This window comes from Sus scrofa, chromosome 15 (genome assembly GCF_000003025.6).
Source record: "Sus scrofa isolate TJ Tabasco breed Duroc chromosome 15, Sscrofa11.1, whole genome shotgun sequence".
NCBI classification, from domain to species: Eukaryota; Metazoa; Chordata; class Mammalia; order Artiodactyla; family Suidae; genus Sus; species Sus scrofa.
This window is the reverse complement of record NC_010457.5, coordinates 129637096-129659410: the sequence shown is the minus strand read 5'-3', so window position 1 is coordinate 129659410 and position 22315 is coordinate 129637096.

The following is a 22315-nucleotide window of genomic DNA, read 5'->3' as shown; positions in this document are numbered from 1 at the left end:
TTAACACCGGTCACCACAACTGAAATGCGAGTTAACACAGTTTAATTTCTACTCTTCCCCGCTTCCTCTGCGGGGAGTTGAGAAACCAAACTTGTTTCCCTGGACATCCCACTCCTTTTATAAAATAAGAACAATAACATCTTCTATGCGATGATCATTAGAGACAATACCTATACAGTACTTAATATAAAACCCGGTATATTGTTAGTGATGAAAACATATTAATGGTGATTCTGACTCATGACATGATTTGTTTACCCGCATGGAGAAAGGACAAGACTAAGGAATTTTGAAATAGACACAACTAGGTTCAAAGTCTTCTCTGCCTCTTATAATCTTTGTGGTCTTGTGAAACTTAGCTCATTTTTCTCAGTCTCCTTTTTCTTCTCAGTCAATGACAGGTTAGTGACTCCCTCTCATGACCAGGTGAGGATTAAGTGAGATTCAAAGTGAAAACAACCTAGTCACAATCAGGCAAATAGAAGAAACTAATAAATAATTTCTTTCTTCATTCTCATTCTCCCCAGAGCTACTTAGCAATAGCTGTACGGACATATTATGAAATTTATAAGGAAAAACATTTGAATAAGTGATGTTCTTATTTAAACTATATATAGCTATGCACATATATCTGTATATAACATACATTTGCATATAATTGCCTCTTCCTTTAAGAACTATAGGAAAACATACACTTATAAAAAGAAGGTCCCCAAATGACAAAACTATCAAAAGAAAATATTTTCTAGAAAGAACAAATATTTTAAATGTATTCCCTGCTACATCTTCAGCAACCCTTATCCCACATCTATCCACAGGTCCAAGAACAGGTGGGTCCCTTTCTGAAACTGATAGTCACCCTGTTTTCTTTCGCTTAACTCCTTTTGTAAATATGAGGTCGTTCCCCTTAAACATATCACGAGATAGTCCTCAACCGTATCATTCCACTGACACCTGGCAGCAGAAGGAACATTTAACCTTGCTGTTCACATAAGCACTGAAACTTTATAAGTTCTCTAGAAGATGACATCTAGAGGAATGGGTGGTATTGTGGATGCTAGTCTGGTTTTGAATATTCATTACTCTTGGCATAAATACTTCTGTACCACGGATGTAGAACATTTTTACTTTGCAGTTTACCATGGAAAAATCCTTTCTGGAGGTTTACTAAACAATTCAAAATTTTACATATTTACAACTGAATAGGTGGAAAAAAACCTTAAAGGGATCAAGACACCTTGCTGGGAGTAGGAGGCAATTGGTGTTTGGCTTTGTACTTCTGCAGTCTCCAATGCAATCTTTTGGCACCCAGTGACCCAGACTTCTGGTAAAGACGTAATCAAATCTTGCCTAGCAAAACTTTTAAAACCCACCTTCTACTTCTCCAGCTTAGCCGGATATGTCTCAAGCACAACACAGGTGTTTTTTAGGATCCTAGAGAAAAATGTGAGAAGGCAAAGGGAATATTATTAAGAAAAATATTGAGTAGTGATCTGTACTTGGGAAGGTCTGGATCAATGGAGAACCCCACTGACTCCAAAGAGGCACCTGAGTGAAAAGGACAATTGGGAGTTCCTGTTGTCACTCAGGAGGTTAAGAACCCGACATAGTGTGTGTGAGGATACAGGTTCGATCCCTGGCCTCGCTCAGTGGGTTAAGGATCCACCATTGCTGCAAGCTTCATCATAGGTTGTAGTGTGGCTTGGATCCAGTGTTGCCATAGCTATGGCATAGGCCAGCAGCTGCAGCTTCCATTCAACCCCAAGCCTGGAAACTTCCATATGTCACAAGTGCAGCTATAAAAGTTAAAAAAAAAAAAAAAAAAAAAAAAAAAAAGGACCATTGGCTCCCAATAATCCTATTCAGGTAGGAAGGTCCCACCGTCTCTGGCAGCAATACGGAACAGAGACAGCAGCAACCGCAGTGAATTGTCACAACATTAACAACCCACAGCCACTTACAAAAGCCTCCAGAAAAGTGAGCCTCACATGACCCAAGCCAAGGTTTTCATTGTGCAGTTACGATACAAGAGCCATGGAGCTCCTGCCATGGCTAAGTGCTTAACCAACCTGACTAGTAACCATGAGATTGCAGGTTCGATCCCTGGTCTCGCTCAGTGGGTTAAGGATCTGGCATTGCCATGAGCTGTGGTGTAGATCGTAGACTTGGCTCGGCTCCCACATTGCTGTGGCTGTGGCATTGGCCCGCAGCTACAGTTCCGATTACACCCCTAGCCTGGGAACCTGTTGCAGGTGTGGCCCTAAAAAAAGAGAAAAAATAAATTAAAAAAAGCCAGTGGACCAGACTCATTGGGACCCTGCGACACGTGGCTTATCTGTGCTGGTCACAGCTACATCAGCGAGAGAAATCAGGTTTCCAAGTAGTGCCCAAGATGCTGACAGTTCCCCCTGGATTCCCAACAATGCCCTTCCACAAATACTCCCAGGCATGATCTTCTATAAAAATGTCACCGTAATCCGTGAAGGTCTCGTGGTACCACAATACGAAAAGCCCATGTCTGAGTCTCTCTATCATGTGGACAGTCCTCATGATACTGCCTGACACATGTTGGCCCTTGCTGTCATTGTTAGTATAACCAACTATTTATATATGCTAGACCTGCCCAAAGGCACTATATCCAAAATGCTCCCTTAATAGACTCCATAAAATATCTGTAACAAGGTATATTTCCCACATAAATTACTTAACGGGATGCTTTTCACATTTTAATTTCCAATTTTTAATTTTAATGTCACTAATTTATTACCTTAGAATTATCCTCCAAAGACTATTTTAGTAAAGAACAAGAAAATGAACAAATGAGTCATTTAATTATGGCATATGGTGACAGCCATGGATAAGAAATGAATGAATTATAAAAATAAATAAAGTTCACATCCTTATCTACCCAGAAATTAACCCAGAAATTCCATTGCAAATTTACCCCACAGATAAGCTTGCTTACAAGTGTGTATAGAAAATGACAAGAGTAGAATTCATTGCGGCTTTGTTGATAACAAAAAAATATTAAATGAAATATGTGTCTATCCACCAATAGGTAACTAGTAAAATTAAATTATCCCAAAAAATGGAATGCTGTGTAGCTATTAAAAAGATCTCCATAAGTGTGTATATATGCGTATGCATTAGGTGTGTATATACACACACACATATATACACACACACCAAGATATATTAGAATTTTTTAAAAAAGAAAAATAGCATGTGAAACACTATCTAGAAGATAAGACTAATTAAAGAAAAGTATTTATTTCAAAAGATGCCCCTAAAAATCAGTACTAATGGTTGCCTCTGGTGGGAATTAAGACCTGAGTGCACTGTCTTTTTGTTAATTTTGAATTTTTACTTGGTGCAAAAGGCTTGTTTCCCGAGGAAGTTTATATCACACAGTGCGAATGAAGCCAGTGTTCCTAATCAAGAGATGCAGCCAAAATAGCAGCTCGGCTTCTCTATAAAGTTATTTTGAGCCCTGAACTACTATATTTTCTTACAAATATACCAAAGGACATTCTCACCAGTAAGGATCTTGCTGCTTTTAGACTAGTCTTCCTCTTCTTCCTCTTTTTTAAACTGGCTTAAACCTCAGTTTAGGTCAAACGTTTAACCATGTTATGTGCAATATTTACACTGACACCTTTAGAAGAAAGAAAATTAAGAAAAATGGTAAGAAAAATGTCCATCGGAGTTCCCTTGCGGTGCAGTGGGCTAAGTACCTGGCATTGTCGCCACAGCACCCAGGTGTCTCTGTTGTGGCTCAAGTTCATTTCCTATCCTGGGAACTTCCACGTGCCATTGGCGCTGCAAAAGAAAGGAAGAAAGGAAGAAGAAGAAAGAAAGAAAGAAAGAAAGAAAGAAAGAAAGAAAGAGAGAGAGAGAGAGAGAGAAAGAAAGAAAGAAAGAAAGAAAGAAAGAAAGAAAGAAAGAAAGAAAGAAAGAAAGAAAGAAAGAAAGAAAGAAAGAAAAAGATCCATGATGAACACACAAATTTGAAATATTTAACACAATGGCTCAAGTGGGATCATTTGCTGGTACTGCCAACCACATTTTTTCACATGAGGAGAAATAAACTTGTCAAAATTGAAGTAAATCAACAGTGTCAAGAAGTCCTTAGTGAGTGTTTTTCATTAAAATCACATCAGAATTGGAAAGCTTCCCTGGGAGTTCTATATTTATCGTTCTACTAGGAGGCTTTTGACAAAACAGCTTTTTTTTGTGAGACAGGATGACCTAGTGATTAGGGGTGTGGTCTCTGGACTAGGGCTACCTAGGTTCAAATCCCAGTTACTGCCACTTCTTTCCACAAGACTGAAAAATTGCTCCAATGATCTGCAACTGTTTCCTTATCTGCTTCATTCAGATAATAGCAGTTGATTCCTTGCTGGGTTGCAGCGAAGACCAGATGATGAATATATTGGCTCTCCCTAGAACCAGGCCCAGAAGATGGGGTCCTGTAACTATCAATTATTTGCACACCAGTACTGTTCTTACCACTATCTGACAAAAAATATTATTGAATTTTCATGTGCATATCACTCTAACGTACAGAGGTAGGAGGTTAAGAAACCTCTAATTTAGCATCAGAAATCTGTGTTTCATTTTGATCTATCACTTACTGGGTTTGTGACCTTGGATATGTCACTTGAGAGATCCTTCTCCTTGAGTGATGATGCTTAACTCTTTGACTTAAAAATGGGACTAATTCACCTGAGAGTCTGGAAAATCAGAAGCAATTTTACAAAAACAGAAATATTGAGCTTGAAATGCTATGTGCATGTAAAAATGGCAATGGTACACATAAAACAGATCAACGAGGATTTATGGTATAGCACAGGGAAATAAATATAAATTTATTATATCCTGTAATAACCTATAATGGGAAATAATGCATATGCATATATTTCAGGTATATATCTGAATCACTTCAATGTACACCTCAAACTAAGACAATATTGCAAATCAATTGTACTTTAACTGAAAAAAACCTAAAAATTTAGTAGTGATAGGAGAAAGCATAATAGTAGAAATAAGAGTAAGAAGAGTAATTTAGTTAATTAGAGAGAAAAAGTGAAACAAAGAAAAATATTTCATGTCATCATGTTAGCATTTTCATCTTATTTTTTTTTCCAAAGAATTAAAAAATTGGAGTTCCCATCATGGCTCAGTGGTTAACGAATCCGACTAGGAACCACGAGGTTGCGGGTTTGATCCCTGGCCTTGCTCAGTGGGTTAAGGATCCAGCATTGCCTTGAGCTGTGGTGTAGGTTGCAGACTCAGCTCAGACCCTGTGTTGCTGTGGCTGTGGTGTAGGCTGGCAGCTACGGCTCTGATTAGACCCCTAGCCTGTGAATCTCCATATGCCACGGGAGCCGCCCTAGAAAAGACAAAATAAAATAAAATAAAATAAAATAAAATAAAATAAAATAAAATAAAATAAAATAAAATAAAATAAAATAAAATAAAATAAATAAAGTAAAATAAATTAAAATAAAATAATAAAAAATAAAAATTTGTATAAGCTTTCTTTCATGGGTTTTACATATTTGCACAAAGGGTATTACACTATAACATTTTGCAAATGTTTTTTACACTTAGCATGACTTTTTCTTTAGGATTTATTTAATCATACACACAGAACTAGTTCATTTATTTTAAATTGCAATTAGAATTTCATTTTACATCAACCACTTTATTTATTCCTGACCTTGCTGAGGGACAGATTTTGATTTTACTATTACAAATTGTGCCACAATGAATATGTTCATACAAATATCTTTTGTACATGTGCAAGAAGTTTATCATAAGTAAATTCCCAGGAATGGAATGGACTGCAGGGCATATGTATGCATGCTTTTATGAGATTTTACCAAATTGCTTTCTGAAGTAGTCATCTGTCTTATTGGGAATAACAAGCAGACATATTTAAAACTCTATGATTATTTTCTTTTATATTTATCCTTAAATGAAAGGTCATTGTCAAGGGCACTGAAGGACACTTCATGTTTAACCTTCTTCACTGTCTTTTTGAATATTGAATGTTATAGAATACATAACATTGGTACTCTGCTCATTAGAGTTATTTTGATTGAAGAACAAGTATAATATCTTGTGATTATTTTGTATATATGTACCCTTTATATAAAGAGAGTCATTAATTGCTAGGGACATAACTTCCTAATGAAATGATTGTATGAAAAAACAGATTTAACTGTATCATTTCACTTTATGGTGTCTTTTGTTGAAGAATCTTAATAATATATAAGTATAATAAATTTCTGTAGCTAGAAAATACCTAGCTAATGTGAAAAATGCAAAATAGTTAAAAAGAAGGACAGGTTATAAAAAATTCATGACAAAAATGAAACCATTAGGGAGAAAAATGAGTGAATGGATACATACATAGAAAAATAATATTGTAATGAGACAAGTATAGTAAAACATTAATGATAAAATTTGAGTTATGGCTTTAGAGGTATTCACCACAAATTCTTTAAATTTTTATACATGCTTTAATTTTGGTACATTTTCTAATTAAAATGTTGAGGGAAAATAAAAATATAATAGGCAAAATAATCCACAGAGAACACACGTGCCATTAGAGCAGATGAAACTTAAAGTAATGTTAATAATGAAACCAAATATAGTAATAATCAAAAGAAAAAATGCTAATTTTTTCTTTCTTTCCTAGGTATGGACATTTTTGTTAGTGCATATTCTATTCTGAGAGATCCCATTGGTTTTTGATTGAAATTGAAGCAATCAAAATCAATCACTATCTCTTAGTTCTAAAACTGGCTTTATTTTCCATGTAACTGGATTCTGCATTCTTGGCAGATACACTGACTAATTCCATCCATTTATCTATCTGTCTGTCTGTCTGTCTGTCTATCTATCTATCTATCTATCTATCTATCTATCTGTCTGTCTTTCTATCTATCTACAGAATGAATGTTCTGGGAAGTTCCACCAGGAAGCAAGCAACAAACTCATTCATTTACTTATTTTTGGAGAATCTACTTTATATGAATTTCTTTCTGTTTTTCTTCTTTCTTTATTTCTTTCTTTCTTAGAAAAACAAACTACTGAAAGTGTTTCCAGACATTCATTTTGCAGAGAAAAAATGATTTTAAGGAATATTGATTTTTAGTTCAAGTTTTTGTGCTATATCTATACATAAATTACGAAAAAATAAAAATACATCTATCGTACGGAAAACCATCTTAGGGTACATCAGATAGTATTCCAGCAAGAGAAAAATGGCACATTCAATAGCGTAATTGAGGAGAGCTTAATAAAGTAGCTGTTTACAAAAATGAATGTAAAGTTAAGAAAACCAAAAGCAATGGAAAAGCAAGGAATGACGAATCAGATGTGAGCAATTATCACAGCTAGACCTGAATGGGCAGGAGGAAGAAGCAAGTACCAGCTGTAGTGTAGGAGAGAGTTCCCTGACAGGAACTGTGTCGTTTTGTGAAGAAACATAGCCAATCCACAACAGGGGGAGAGGCTGAGAAACTGGTACCCCAATCTCTCTCTTCTCCCATCCTACAAACACCCGTCCCTGTCTTTGCAGAGCCGAATCTAATAAGTTAGAGAGCCTGTTGATACAAGGCTATCAGCAGATGGACACAACCTGAGCATGTAGCTAGGAGATCAAAGCTATCCAGCACATAGATCTTTTAAGATTACAAGCATTTTTCTACTTTTAAAAAGTCCTACAATATCCTTCTTTGTCAATGAACTTGCAAATATATGCAGATAAGCAATGAGGACTTGTCTCTAGAAATGTTATTGACTACTATAATCTTATAACTATTTATCAAATAGTCCTATCTAGAAAAAAAAATAAGATCTCCAATTAAATAAACACTAAACATCAGCTACTTAAACATCTTAGTTACTGAGAAAAAGCTGTACCAATGGACAGAAGAAAGTAACACCATCAGGTGATAGGAAGCAAGATCCAGCTATCCTTCTTCTTCAAGGTCATTATAACTAAAACTAGAACTTTTAAAGTTTTCTTTAGCTTATATAAGTCATTTATATTTTTGTAAACTGAGACTCATGATTAGCTTTGCTGATTTCTTTGGCCTTGGGAGACATATTCAAAACACTAAACTTAATCATGGCCAGATCTCGGTAAGACTACAAAATTTTATCTAATTCATCTATAATCTAATTTAAAATATACTTAGTATCTAAACATAAGCATATGCATCTATGATTTGCATCACTTATAGAATATGGCCTAAGATGAACCATATTTGAATAGCACTTTATAAAATAAATGTATACAAGTATTTCAATGTGTAATTGAACTAAGGAAAATGAATGGTTTGATTTTAAAGTCATTGTATGTCCCTTAAAATGCATCCTTAAGATCTCATCTATGCTGGTATAAAGAATCATTGAATGGGGAAGACCCATTGAATACAGAAGTATCTTCATACTTGGTATTAAGTTGGAAATGTGAGCTGATCTGGCCATTCTGGAGAATAATATGCTAATATTTGTGAAATGCTATAAAATAAGCATAACTTTTAGCCCACTAGTTTTACTTCTGGGAATTTGTCCTAAGAAAATAATTACACATTATGACCAAGGTTTATGTATGGAATTTTGTTCACCTGCAGAGACAATGAATGATAAGAAATTATCAAAGAAATAATGCATAAAAAAAAATTTCAGGGTCAAATGGTCAAATTGAAAGAAATGCCAAGTAAGATGAAAAACAAATAACCACATCTAGACATGTCATAAATATTCACAGCTTCGTGGATAAAAATAAAATTTTTAAAAGTTTCCCATGGGAAAAAAGTAAAATCACCTTCAAAGGAATGTGAGTCAGACTTGGTTCCTACTTCTCATTAGAAAACTGCTGATGGATCCCATTGCTCATCCATCCCAAAGACAATATTCTGCATCTATTTACCCCAAGCTCCCAGTCCCTCCCACTCCTTCCCCTTCCCCCTTGACAACCACAAGTCTATTCTCCAAGTCCATGATTTTTTTTCTATGGAAAGTTTCCTTTGTGCCATATATTATACTCCTGCTGTGTAGCACTGGGAACTCTGTCTAGTCACTTATGATGGAACATGTAATGTGAGAAAAAAGAATGTACACATGTAAGTGTAACTGGGTCACCATGCTGTACGAGAAAAAAATGTATAAATAAATGATTTTAAAAAAAGAAAAAGAAAACTGCTAATGGCTTGAAAACAATGGAAGTGTCGTTAAATGTTTCTGGGGAAATGTAATTCTTAACTCATTATTATGCACAAAAATAAATTTGGGGAGTTCCCCTCATGGCTCAGTGGTTAACAAATCCGACTAAGAACCATGAGGGTGCGAGTTCAATCCCTGGCTTCGCTCAGTGGGTTAGGATCCTGCATTGCTATGAGCTGTGGTGTAGGTCACAGAGGTGACTCAGATCTCGCGTTGCTGTGGCTGTGGCCCAGGCCAGCGGCTACAGCTCTGATTTGACCCCTAGTCTGGGGACCTCCATATGCTGCGGGTGCGGCCCTAGAAAAGATAAATAAATAAATAAATAAATAAATAAACTTGGAATCAGTATGAGTGTAATTTAATGAGAGCACAGACAAATGCCTTGTCTCTACCTCCTGACGCACAGAGCTTCCACTTCAGGGAGAAAAAAACAATAGAAAATCCTATGTTGACTTTAAACCAGAAATGAATAAGACCATTCAAAAATGGCTGATCTGGTAATCAGACTAATCATTCTGTCCTCTTGGACAACAGGAGTTCAAGGGAAAATCTCCATTTGACAATAAAGTTTCCTTTTTGCACCTCTGAGTATATGGCTTGTGAGATTCACAGCTATTAATATTACCATTGCTGATAGTAATTATTTCTGAACACTATCTGTTGGCTACTTGGCTAAATACCCTAATATGTAAGCACACTGAATTCTCATAAATGTTCTGGGACTTGGGTATTGTTATCTCTAATTTATGGAGGATAAATGAATGGTTAGGAAAAATTAAATAACTTTCTCAAAGTCACACATTTAGCAAGAAGTCTATTTCGTAAGGTAAATCAGAATTATAACCATATTTTTATGACTCTCAAACCGATGGTCTTACACATTGCTGCAAACGTTGACCAAGACCCAACTGACTGTCCTTAAGAAACTGTACATTGACCGTCCTTGGCTTTCCAATAATTCACTGCTTTCTTTAATATTCACATTTTTTGTTGTGAGAAATAATGAAAGATCTTTTCAATCCTCTCACTCCAGAACCTTGCTGGTGTTCTCCTTTTCAATTCTCTCCCTGAAGCTGCATGACTCATCTCTTCAAAAGTCTCCTCTCTTCCGAAATCTAGAGGAGAAAAAGACTATTTTCAGTTAGTTCTAGCATTTCCTGTTCTCGGCTGATAAGATTGCAATGAATGTGTACCTGTGTAGGGGCATACACAACTGGCTGAATTCATAGCCAAGGGCATAGGTTACTCTGCCAGATCCTATCCAAAAATCCAGGAAAAATGCCTGAAGGGCAATGGTAGGTATTAATGGAAAAGTAGTGAAAGGATGATTTCAGCAAAAGAGAAGTATATTGTTCTTTCCTATTAATAAAAGCAGCTACTGAACTATATGGAGCGCAAGCTGTCTAAAAGGGATTATAGCACACTCATGGATATTAGACCGTTTATTTTCCAGGAACATTTAAAAAATGATTATACCACCTGTTCTTCCCACTTTTACCCACCTCTCTGAACTCAGACCCCATCTCTATGCATAACAGACAAGGGCGATTCTGTAAGGATTGTCTTTATACTGCACAAGCCTCGTGCCAGAGGTATTTTGAAGCTCAAGTTTGTTGCTCATCTTTTTTTTTTTTAATTTTTAAAAGTTGTGCTGAAGTATAGCTGATTCACAACGCTGTGACAATTTCTGCTGTACAACAAAGGGCTTCAGCTGTGCATATACACACATCCATTCTTTTTCAGATTCTTTTCTCATATAGGTTATCACAGAAAGTTGGGTAGAATTCTTTTCTCATATAGATTATCACAGAATGTTGGGTAGGTCCCTGGTGGCCAGTCACTCCATATATCACAGGGTGCATATGTCAGTCCCAAACCCCCAGACCATTCCTCCCCCATCTGTCCCCTTTGGTAACCAGAAGTTTGTACACTGCCCAAGCCTCGTGCCAGAGGTATTTTGAAGCTCAAGCTAATTGCTCATCTTAATGTCTGAATGTCTTAATACTGAGTTAAATCCACAGGTTGCTTACTCACTGACCATCTTATTGTCCATGATTAACCTAGGATATTTAATTTTATTTCTGCCTATAAACAATGTAAACAAATGCAAATGCTTATACTTGCATGTAACACAGGAAAATGAAGAGATGGCTCATGGTGCAGTGGGTTACATATCCAGCATCGTCACCACAGTGGCTTGGGTTGTTGCTGTGGCATGGGTTTGATCCCTGGTGGGAACGTCCCCATGCTGTGGGCAAGGTCAAAAAAGACATGAATTATCTGTTTTCTTTGTTTACTTAAGTCCATATCAATTAAACTTTCAAAGCATATACTAAACAATCATCCCAACATTTCCATGGCCCCTATTTTCTGTTTCACAATTCCCTACTAAGGAAAACATTGCGATTTTTCCTACTACTTCTGGTTTTGCTTGCTTTTATATTTTCCATAACATTATAGTCCTTGAAAGGGAGGAAGATTGGACTTTCTCTTACTTGGGTAGGACTTGCTTGATCCAAGGCATTTTCCTGCCTGACTTTGCCAGAAATAATATCAACTTTGCTGGCAACTTCAGTTCTGCAGTCCAAGCAGCCACCTGCTAATACACCATCAGAGGCCTTCAAAGCAATGTCGGAGCTATCCTAGAAGTCTCTCACGTGTGCTATGAAAGACCACTAAGCTGGCTGCTCCAGTACCGCTTCACGAAACCTGTTCCTCTGGCCCTCATCTGTGCTTTCTCTGTGTTCCTCTGGCCTCCTCATCTAAGGAGTAGTCCTGGGGTCTCCAGGAGCCGCCCAGCCATCCAGCAACCTGCCGCTGCCTAAAGTGTCACCATTTTTGCCCATCAATTGGTTCACAGATATTTATAGAACACCCACCGAATGCTCAGCACCAATGTGCATATTAAAGATGGTAGCAGGTTATCTTTCTCAGTGAAAGGTGCTGGGGAAAATATAATGAAAAACATAGTCTCCTCAACACTCCAGAAAAATCTCTCTGCAAAAGTAAAAGAGAAATAAAACATTTTTATTATCAAATAAGCATTAAACCAAAATGTGATGTGTGGCACAGTTGATCCATAAAAAGAGATTGCACAGACAGAAAGACATCTTATACTTTTGTGCGGTTAAGCAGATACAATCTATTACATGCATGTTCTCAAGAGAATAGGCTAGTCCTCAAGTAAGAGGGCTTAATGGCATCCTTTGCTATACATTGTCTACCTACACTAACTTGGTAATTAAAGTAGCCACCTGTTTTGCAAATGCCTCTAAAAAATAATTTTCTCACATCACTATGACCCGAAGTGGTTTGCATCCTGGAGCCAGAACCCACTAAACTTAGGGTCCTCTCATTTGAGAAAACCAGGGGATAGCGGCAGTATCTTCCTTGATTATATTTCAAAGGGATGGTTCCCAGGTCCTTAAGGAAACATGCTTGGGTTGTAAAAATAACAGAGACTTATTTAGCTTTTAAAAAGATTTCCATGCTAAGTGAAGAATGTCAGACAGAGAAAGACAAACACATATGATATCACTTATATGTGGAATCTCAAAAAAGGATACCCAAGAACTTATTTACAAAACAGAAATAAACCCACAGACATAGAGGACAGACTTGTGGTTGCCTTATTTTGACAGAAGTGAGGTTCTCTTTGGAGGTTGTAGGCATGAATCTGTTTCCAAGGATACCAACCATCAAATTTGTTAGAAGAATTTACTTTAAAAGGGCTGTAGGACTGAGGTGTTTCCTTGCTGGCGATCAGGCTGGAGTCAGTCTCAGCTTCCAAGGGCAACTCACATGGCCCAGCTTTGACTCCCTTCTTTCAAAATCAAAGCCAGTGATGAGTGCTTTCTCTTCTTCAAATCTCTCTGGCACCCCCTTTGGCCTCATCTCTCATCTCTGTACTCTTCTAATGCACTCTTCCGTAACCAGCTGGAGAACAGTACCTGTTTTTGAAGTCTCATGTGCACTTAAACAATCCCAGTTATTCTCCTTAATTTAAGAACTCTTTTTTTTTTTTTTTTTTTTTGGTCTTTTTGTCTTTTTAGGGCTGCACCTGTGGCATATGGAGGTTCCCAGGCTAGGGGTCTATCTAATCAGACACCACACCACAGCCACAGTAACTCAGAATCTGAACCACATCTGTGACCTACACCATGGCTCGTGGCAATGCTGGATCCTTAACCTACTGAGCAAGACCGGGATCGAACCCGCCACCTCATGATTCATTTCTGCTGCGCCATGACGGGAACTCCTAAAAACTCTTCTATAGTAACCTTAATTTCAACTGCAAAATACTTTCAAAGGGACTAGATTTACATTTAATTGAATAACTATAGGATAAAAATCTCATAAGGAAATTTTTAGAGTACTGCCTACTCGTTTCCTTTGTCTTCTTCCTCTTTTTTTTTTTTTTTTTTTGAGCTGACCCACCAGTTCTTTAGCCTTAAACAGATGTGTCTCGAATCTCAGCATCTGATAGCTCAGCACCCAAGATAGGACAGCAGCCACAATCACATAATATTCATTCCCTTATTCATGGATTTAATAAGTATATTTAGAGTTTTTTTCATGGTTTGAGCACTGAGAGTAAGACATCAAACAAGATAAACAAATCTTTTGTTCATCTTGCAGTTAACATGCTAAGGATAGATGCTGAAACAGATGTCATCTTTGATATCTCAGTGGGACGGTGGTTAGAAACAGAGAAATTTTGCTAAGCTTCCAAAGCTGCACTTGCTTTTTAAACATTGGTCTGAACATGATCGAATCAGTGTGTTGGTCCCTTGCCTGGTGCCTCTTTTTGCCATTATCTCAACAGTAAAACAGAAATAACTTCACTCTCCACATCCTCTCTTCTAGTTTTTTTGTTTGTTTTTTTGTTTTTTTTTTGTTTGTTTTGTCTTTTCTAGGGCCACACCCGTGGCACATGGAGGTTCCTGGGCTAGGGGTCTAATTGGAGCTGTAGCCGCTGGCCTAGACCACAGCAACAGCAACGCGGAATCCAAGCCACCTCTGCGACCTACACCACAGATCACGGCAACTCCGGATCCTTAACCCACTGAGTGAGACCAGGGATTTTTTTAACCACTGAGCCACATGGAAACTCCCTCTTCTTCTTTTAGACCTAAGGTCTATAGCATAGTGTTCTTCCGTTTGCAGAATAATTTGGGATAGAAAATGTTGTGTACTCCAAAGGAACTTGACCTTAAGATATAAAACTGGCACCTAGGAGACTTAATTTTGCAAGTAGAAACAACCTCTGAGATTCTTAAAGATACAGAGAAGTGGATTCAGAATGGAATTAGTGGTCGGTGGGGTCATACAGAGCATACAGAGAAATCTAAATGAATCCATCTTTTTAAAGAACTAATGGCTGCTTGAAGAGGAGTAGGTGATGAAAGAAATTTTGTTCTCACCTGCTCTGTTGCCAGGTCCCTGTTTTGAGCTTGGCACTGGAGCAGATTTCCTGAAGTGGCTATTCTTAGTTCATCCCAGACCCCATCTGAGCCCTTGGCTGGTCTTCTTTGTATCTAGGTGGTACCATATGCACCTCACAAGATTGACATGTCAGTGAGAAAGTACAAGTGAATTTATTATCCTATCTCAAAGGGCAAACTGATTAAAAACCAAGAGCTATCCTACCACTCTGCCCACAGCCTAAGTAGGCTGATTTGCCTCCATCAGTGATTTCATGCTAAGGATTGCTGTTAGGTTCCCTGATATCACCCACCCTACAAAGAAGGAGGCTAATAAAGCCTGAGAACAGATTGATCAATTAGATCGAGAAGGGTTGAATGGTTTTGTTTCATTTTAGTGCACAAATATTAAACATATTTAATTTATAGTAAAGGGAAGAAACAGGGAAGGGAGGCACATAAAAGACAAAACATCCTCAGGTTTCCAGTGGCATTTTGCTTTAAAGATAAATGGCTGTGATGGCTTTGCTGAGGAAAGGTAAAGGGCTTGGCAGAGTTCCAAGGTTCTGTCAGTTCCAACCATGCAATCGTCTTTTGAAATGATGAGCTGTTGAAAACATGGTATTTAGAAATCCCAGAGAATTTTCCTACTCCCCTTCACCCCAGTCTTTCAAAACCTTTTTGAAGTGAAGGCAAGTACCAAAGTCTAATGAAGGCAACTGTCAGCTCATTTGAACAAACTTTTATTTAGTCTCTACCAGGTCCCAAGCACTATCTGGAAATTATCTTAAAATCCAAGATCATTCCATGGAGTTAGTAGGAGAATCTGCACTAAAAAGCAGAAATGAGACCTGGTGAGCCCAGTAAGACTATCTTTCCTTCCATATTTCTTCAGGAGCCAGACAACGCCTCCAGAAGTGACAAAACTTATTCAGGTTTGATAAGAGGCAAGAGGAGGCCAAGGGTAACTAGTTAAATGGTTTTAACACTTGTTGATGGTAACCACACCCTAAGCGTGCTTACTTTTTTTATTTTCATTTGTTAAAGGCATTTATTTTAAAATGGATGAGAGAGGTATGCTGTTGGCTGTCCGTTATCAGAAGCATTCAATGGACGGTGTAATCATTCCTTGGGGTCCTTCCCTTCCCCCACCTCCACCTCATGAAAAGTTTGAGTTGCTTTGTAATCCAAGCTGAGGGAGAAGCTTGCATTCCCGTGGAAGATACATTTCAGTCAGAAGAAAAAAAAAATGCCTCCTGTACTTCTGATCCTTACTGTTTTCTTTTTCCTCTGCCTCACTAAACATTTATACTCAAAACTTTTTACAAGTTAATAACAGAAGCAAGTCCAGAGTGGTGTGACTCTGTAATATATGCAGACACGAGGAAGTTTATCCCCTGGGGATTTTACTGAGACAAAATTGTAATGAACTCACAATTTATCTTAGAAAAGAGAAGAAGCAAATAAAACAAGAGCACAAAGGAAGGTTGGGTGGTTCGATAGGTTTTATTTTATTTTATTGTTCTCCCAATACTCTTCTCTGCCCTAGAGACAATTATATGTGTTCCTGAGAATGACAGAGGTAAGACCTAGGAATATTACTCTCTTTGATGTCTATAGTTGTGGTAAAATATCTAGACATACATCACCTACAGAGGGGGGAGGGCACTTACCAGAGGAGGCTGCCATGTTCTCATATCCACTTCACTCTTCTCACCACCAGCATAAAGCCTTCAGGATCTGAATCCATCAGGCTCTGAGTAACCTCGGAGTTAAAGTGTATAAATTCAGTAGAAAGGGTTTCACTCCATTACCCAGACAAGGAGCATTCCAAAACCTCACAACCTTTGCACACAGTTTCACATACAAGATAATAAGAAATAACTTCTCTGAATAATCAAATTCTTATTAGCATTGTGCCTCTACTTTGCATTTATTGACTTCTGACTCTATACAACCCTTATAACCTGTTCACTAAGATAAAACAAAATGCCCTCCACTCTGCAGGATAAACCCTTCTGGGGGAACCTCATGTACATCAGTGATTGGAATTCAAGATGTGGTCTGAAAATTGACAAAGGTCAAGTATAAGCAAAATGCTGTAGGACAATGATGGAATGTTATTAACTCATGAGTGGGAAGACCAGAAAATGTTTCTTGAAGGAGTAGGCAGCAGGATTGAATCTTTCAATCACGTAAGCATAAACATATGTGATTTAAAAAAATAAGAAAGAAGACATCCCCAATTTGAGTTTAGTGATAGGAAAAATTCAATTGTGTGAAAGCACATTGAGTGTTAGGAAATTACATGTATATCAGTGGTGTGAGAGTTAAATTATGCATCAACTTGACTAAGCCATGGTATCCAGATATTTGGCCAAATTCCAGTCTAAATGTTGCTGGGAACGTATATTTCAGATGATATTAACATTAAGTAAGTAGATTTTGGGGAAAGTAGATTATTCTTAATAATATGGGTGGGCCTCATCTAATCAGTTGAAGGCCTGAGAGAAAAAAAGATGGTCTTCCTTTGAAGAAGAGGGTTTTTTGCCTCCAGAATGACTGCAGAATCCAGCTGTAATATCAACTCTTCCTTGAGTCTCCAATTTGCCATCTTACCATAAAGATTCTAGACCTGCCAACCTTAAATTCTTAACGTCCCTACATATCTGTCTATCTATCTATGTATCTATCTGTCTGTCTGTCTGTCTATCTATCTACGTATCTTCTATTTCTCTGGAAGACTGATACAGTTGGTTAGTTTTCAAGTGAAGCCAAGGAAAATTGTGGAATAAGAAGGTGGAAAGTATGCCTGATTTCTATCATGTACTACCTGGATGGAATTCTGGTGTAAGAGACCCACCCTTTATTATTTGGTAAAGTGAAGGCAGTCAGAGATTTCTGAGCTGGGGATTTTGTGGAATGCATAAACATCACTGCTATTGTAAAGGAAGATTTTGAAAGAGCTGATGGTAATGGAAAGGGTCTTCGCCGTTTAGATATTAAGGAATAAATATAAAGTTTAGTTGGTTGAAGGTCTGGAAAAGTGTTAGTAGTTAAAAGGGAATGTTAGCACTGGCATTCTAAAGTCTTGGGGCCTCTAGCAATACTTTGTAGACGGGAGTCTTTTAATGGCAGAACATCAGCAGAACTTAGGGATTTTAGTTTAAAAAGCATCCACATTCTGGCAGTTATTACTAACTTCCAGATCCACTAATGGAGTCCAGATACTTACCACTTGGATTGCTCCAGCTCCATTAGTAGCAGGAATTCAACATCCTGGAATTATCTTCTAGGTATTTCTCACATGAGCCTAAAAACCAGTTAGAACCAGCTGTAGCTATTTATATGCCCTCTCTTTTTTTTTTTTTCTCTCTCTCTTCAATTCCAAATTCATGCTCAAAAGCCCACTTGGTGAAGCCAAATTTACTACTGCTTAGCTTAAAAAACCCTAGTGTTTTTACCATAGTTACTTCCTCTGGATGCTCTCAATTTAGAATCCTTGGGATGCCAAACTGACCTGAGAGCCCAAGTGAAGCCAGCAGAGTACCCTCAATTCATCACCTCTCACTGTACTTTGGGGAAACAGGAAAAGAATTACAAAGTCCTTCTTGAAAATATTTGTCAGCTTCTGCCATTTACTCCTATCTGTAAGATGTTCAGCACCATCCCATATGGTCTCGTGATGAAGTTTTCTCCATGAAATTTATTCCCATTAAGCTTTGAAAGATAAATATCCTATTTCTATTCATCTAGTAGTTGCTTTTTAAATTTTAAGTGACAGATTGAACAGTTTTTATCAGCATGTAGATAAAAATCTCACTTTTAAGCTACTATAATAAACTTATACATATTCAAGCATTTTTAAACAAAGTTTTTCACTGAAGACATTTTAACACAATATGGAAAAAAAATAAAGAAGCTAAATTTGTTACAGTATGTTTTCTAAAACAAATATATTCTCCAATAGAATTGAACAGTCTGAATAACTGTTCATATACTTTTATGATGGATATAATATAACCAAGACATCATAATGATTTTCTAAAAAAATAGAGTGGGAAATTATCTTCATGAAAATATTTAGTGTGAGTTGCAGGACATAAAATAGTACCATTATTTAATTACAAATAGGCATATATGTGTCTGTATATATTTCATGTCAAAGTACATGCTTCCTTATGTGTAAAAAGATTGAATGAAATATACCAAATGAAGTGATGGGGATCCCTCTTTGGTGAGGGTTTTTTTTTTTTGTATATATAATTTTTAACTTTTCACATTGATCATAGATTATACATAATATTCACAGATAAAAATAATGAAGTGATTTGGGGAAGGGCCAAGTTTAAGAGAAAGTAGGGGGAGGGATCACTACTACAGTGACTGTCCACATTACATCATGATAGGAGCTGTTTTTGCCAAAAAAATGATGGTATCTGCTTAATAATTCACACATTACTTATAAATCTCCTCTTTTATGGTATCTATATATTAAGGATTCAAGATATGTCAAGTTCAACCACCAGAATGCAGTGAGAGAGGCAGTGGACCATAGTGGAGTCAGACAGATGTAAATTAAAATTAGGCCTGGTGATGATGTTGAAATGACCAGTGAACTTGGCAACATTCAACCTCTGTGAGCCTCAGTTACCTCATCTGTGAAATGGGGGAGTAATATCTATTATAAACTTTTCTGAAAAATTAAAATGTAGACAATAATATAGGTAAAGAGAATAGCTCACTGCCTGGCACAGGGTTTCAGTTAATGGTAATGTTAAAACTAGTTGATGCTATTATTCCTTCTATGACAGAATTATCTTGCTACCATGAAACCACTCTGCAAGAAAGGGGAAATACGCTCTCAAGTAAAAATTATAATGATCTCAAAATAATATAGTGATAATAATGCCAACTTCAGGCAGGGGTTTGGCTGAATGTTTCTCTCTAATGTGAAGGTCTAGCTACAACATAGGGAGTCCGCCTTGGGTTTGTAAAGATAAAATAGATAATAATAATGATAATTATAACACTATTGTTGATAAATAGAATCACACAATTATAACAAAAAAGTTCTGACATTGGCAATTTATTTGAAGAAATAGTTCAGTTATTTCTGTTGGAGAAAAAAAATGAAAGCTTTAAAAATATTAGTAACTCAAATCTCATGTGATGACATGGAGAAAAAAACACAAGTGTAATAACCACTAACCGGAAGCTATTTCAGCAAATGTGTGTAGGGGTCTTTGGTCCAACATCATGCTGTACATTACTCAGCATTAGTCAGCAAGGAAACACCAGATGACTATTGACAAGGCATGAGGGCTCTGGCAGCTGAGAGCTCAAGGTAGAGCTTCTGGGTTACACAACCTTTTTAATTTGATCTACCGTCATATTAGTGTCTTATGAAACAGTAGCAAGCTGTTTATTATCTTATCTCTTATCTTCTACATAAGGATATTCAAAATTATTTGGAGATCATATCTAAGACCAAAAATATAACCAATTTTTAAAAGATGCAAGGCAGTGAAATAATGTACACATAAAGGAGAATAGAGTAACATTTAGAAAAACATTTATAAAAAAATATGTACCATCATGAAGAATTCTAAGCTCCAGTTTACAAATAGGAGAAAGGTAACTTAATCTGTTCAAAGTTCTGTAGCTACATAGTGGCAGAGACAGAATGCTAACTGCAAAGGGTCTACTTTACTCCAAAGGTCTTGATTCCCTTCCAAATCCAAGTACAGTATAAAATGCCCAAATCCTTGCTATCTGCATTGCTGATGGTTGTGGACAATTTTACATTTACATTTACAAACCTGTTAGACAATAGATAATTAGATAATTAGCTATAATCAGCAGTTTTCTATTCTTCTTACTCTTTCAATTATTTTGCCCCTAAGTATCTTTGATGTTGGTGTTATTGAACTGCAAAAACCTTAAGTATCTCCAAACCCAATATAACGTACCTCCTATGACATTACCCACATAATCTTTGTAAACTGTTCCATGCCTAAAGCAAATTCATATAGAATATTACAAATAAAATAGTTTTTGGCCTTCTGCGATTTACTTGAAATCCAGTGAGATACCTGCGGCCACGCACAAGGATAATCCATGGATGTATGAACCCTCAGCATCGTAGGGGTGGCATCTGGGATCCTGATGCTACAGCTACATTAGGTTTATTGGATAAAGGAAATTATCTCATGAGAAAAAGTGAGAAGATGAACACTGCTTTAAAATACTGCAATTAATAAGAAACTATCTACATGGAAAAAAAAAAAAATAAATAAAATAAAATCCAAACAGAAAGCTTATTTAGTTTGACTGCTAGTCATCTACTCAAACTCAGTCAAAATATGATCCTTTTCAGATTCCCCTTTATTGTGCATTTTATTCACACACTACGCCATCCCTCTTCTACCTTGCTTTGACTTCCTGAAATACAAATGTGACGACTTGAAGAGATTTCAAAGACCTATAATTTAAAGAGAAAGTAAGAGTTCCCATTGTGGCTCAGCGGGTTAAGAACCTGACATAGTAACCGTGAGGATGCAGGTTCAATCCCTGGCCTTGCTCAGTGGTTTAAGGATCTGGCGTTGCTGCAAGCTGTGGTGTAGATCACAGATGCAGCTCAGATCTGGTGTTGCTGTGGCTGTGGTGTAGGCCTCAGCTGTAGCTCTGATTCATCCCCTAGCCTGGGAACTTCCATATGCCACAGGTGTGGCTATAAAAAGAAAAAAAAATTGAAAATAAGGAGAAAATAATAATATGAGCAACTATTATTGCATTTTATCTTACTAAAATGTGGCATGGTAGTAAAAAGGTATGGCTTCTGAAGTCAACCTATCTCTGAATACGGTTCTGTAACATACTACCATGTGACCTTGGGAATGTTATTTATCCTCTCATTTTGTTAGAGTTTATAAACTGTAAAATGTCAATAATACGTTGTGAAGATCAACACATTAATATTGTGTATTCATACTACACATAGACTTTCATTTCGGACTATGACAGAACCTGTGATTGGTTGTGACCTAGACAGAGAAAATAATCTACCAATTAACCATGAGGATAAGTTTATTTGGAAAGTCAGTAGTCACAAGTCGCAGGGTCAGGAGACAGAATGTAATTGTATGAGTAAAGGTAAAGTTAGAAATAAAATATTTCATTTACGCTAATGTTTAAGTACATCAAATAAAGAGTAAATAAATGTACTGAGAGATAGGTAAGTACGCTACACTGGAACATGATATCAGTGAACGTTTCACTTCTGCGATGGCCAAATAAAGTCTTTCCAGAACGACCGTCTTATAGACAACACACAGAAATGCTAAAGATGAGGGGAAGTCTGATATCATGTGAGTGCAACAAGAACAGATTTTAAATGGGACATATCTGATACAGGAAGAGCATAGCACAGCATCCATTTCCATTTCCTGTATTTTAACAGATTGTATCCAAGGGCAGCTATAGTCAGAAACAGACAGAGCAACTAAAACTCCAGTGAAACACTTGCAAATGCAGAGGACTGAGTTTCAGTAGTCCCTGTGCTTCAAAACTGTTATAAAATGTTCTCATTTACAGTTGTCATATCCTGCTGGTGAATCAACTTTTTTGTCAATATGAAATGCCTTTTT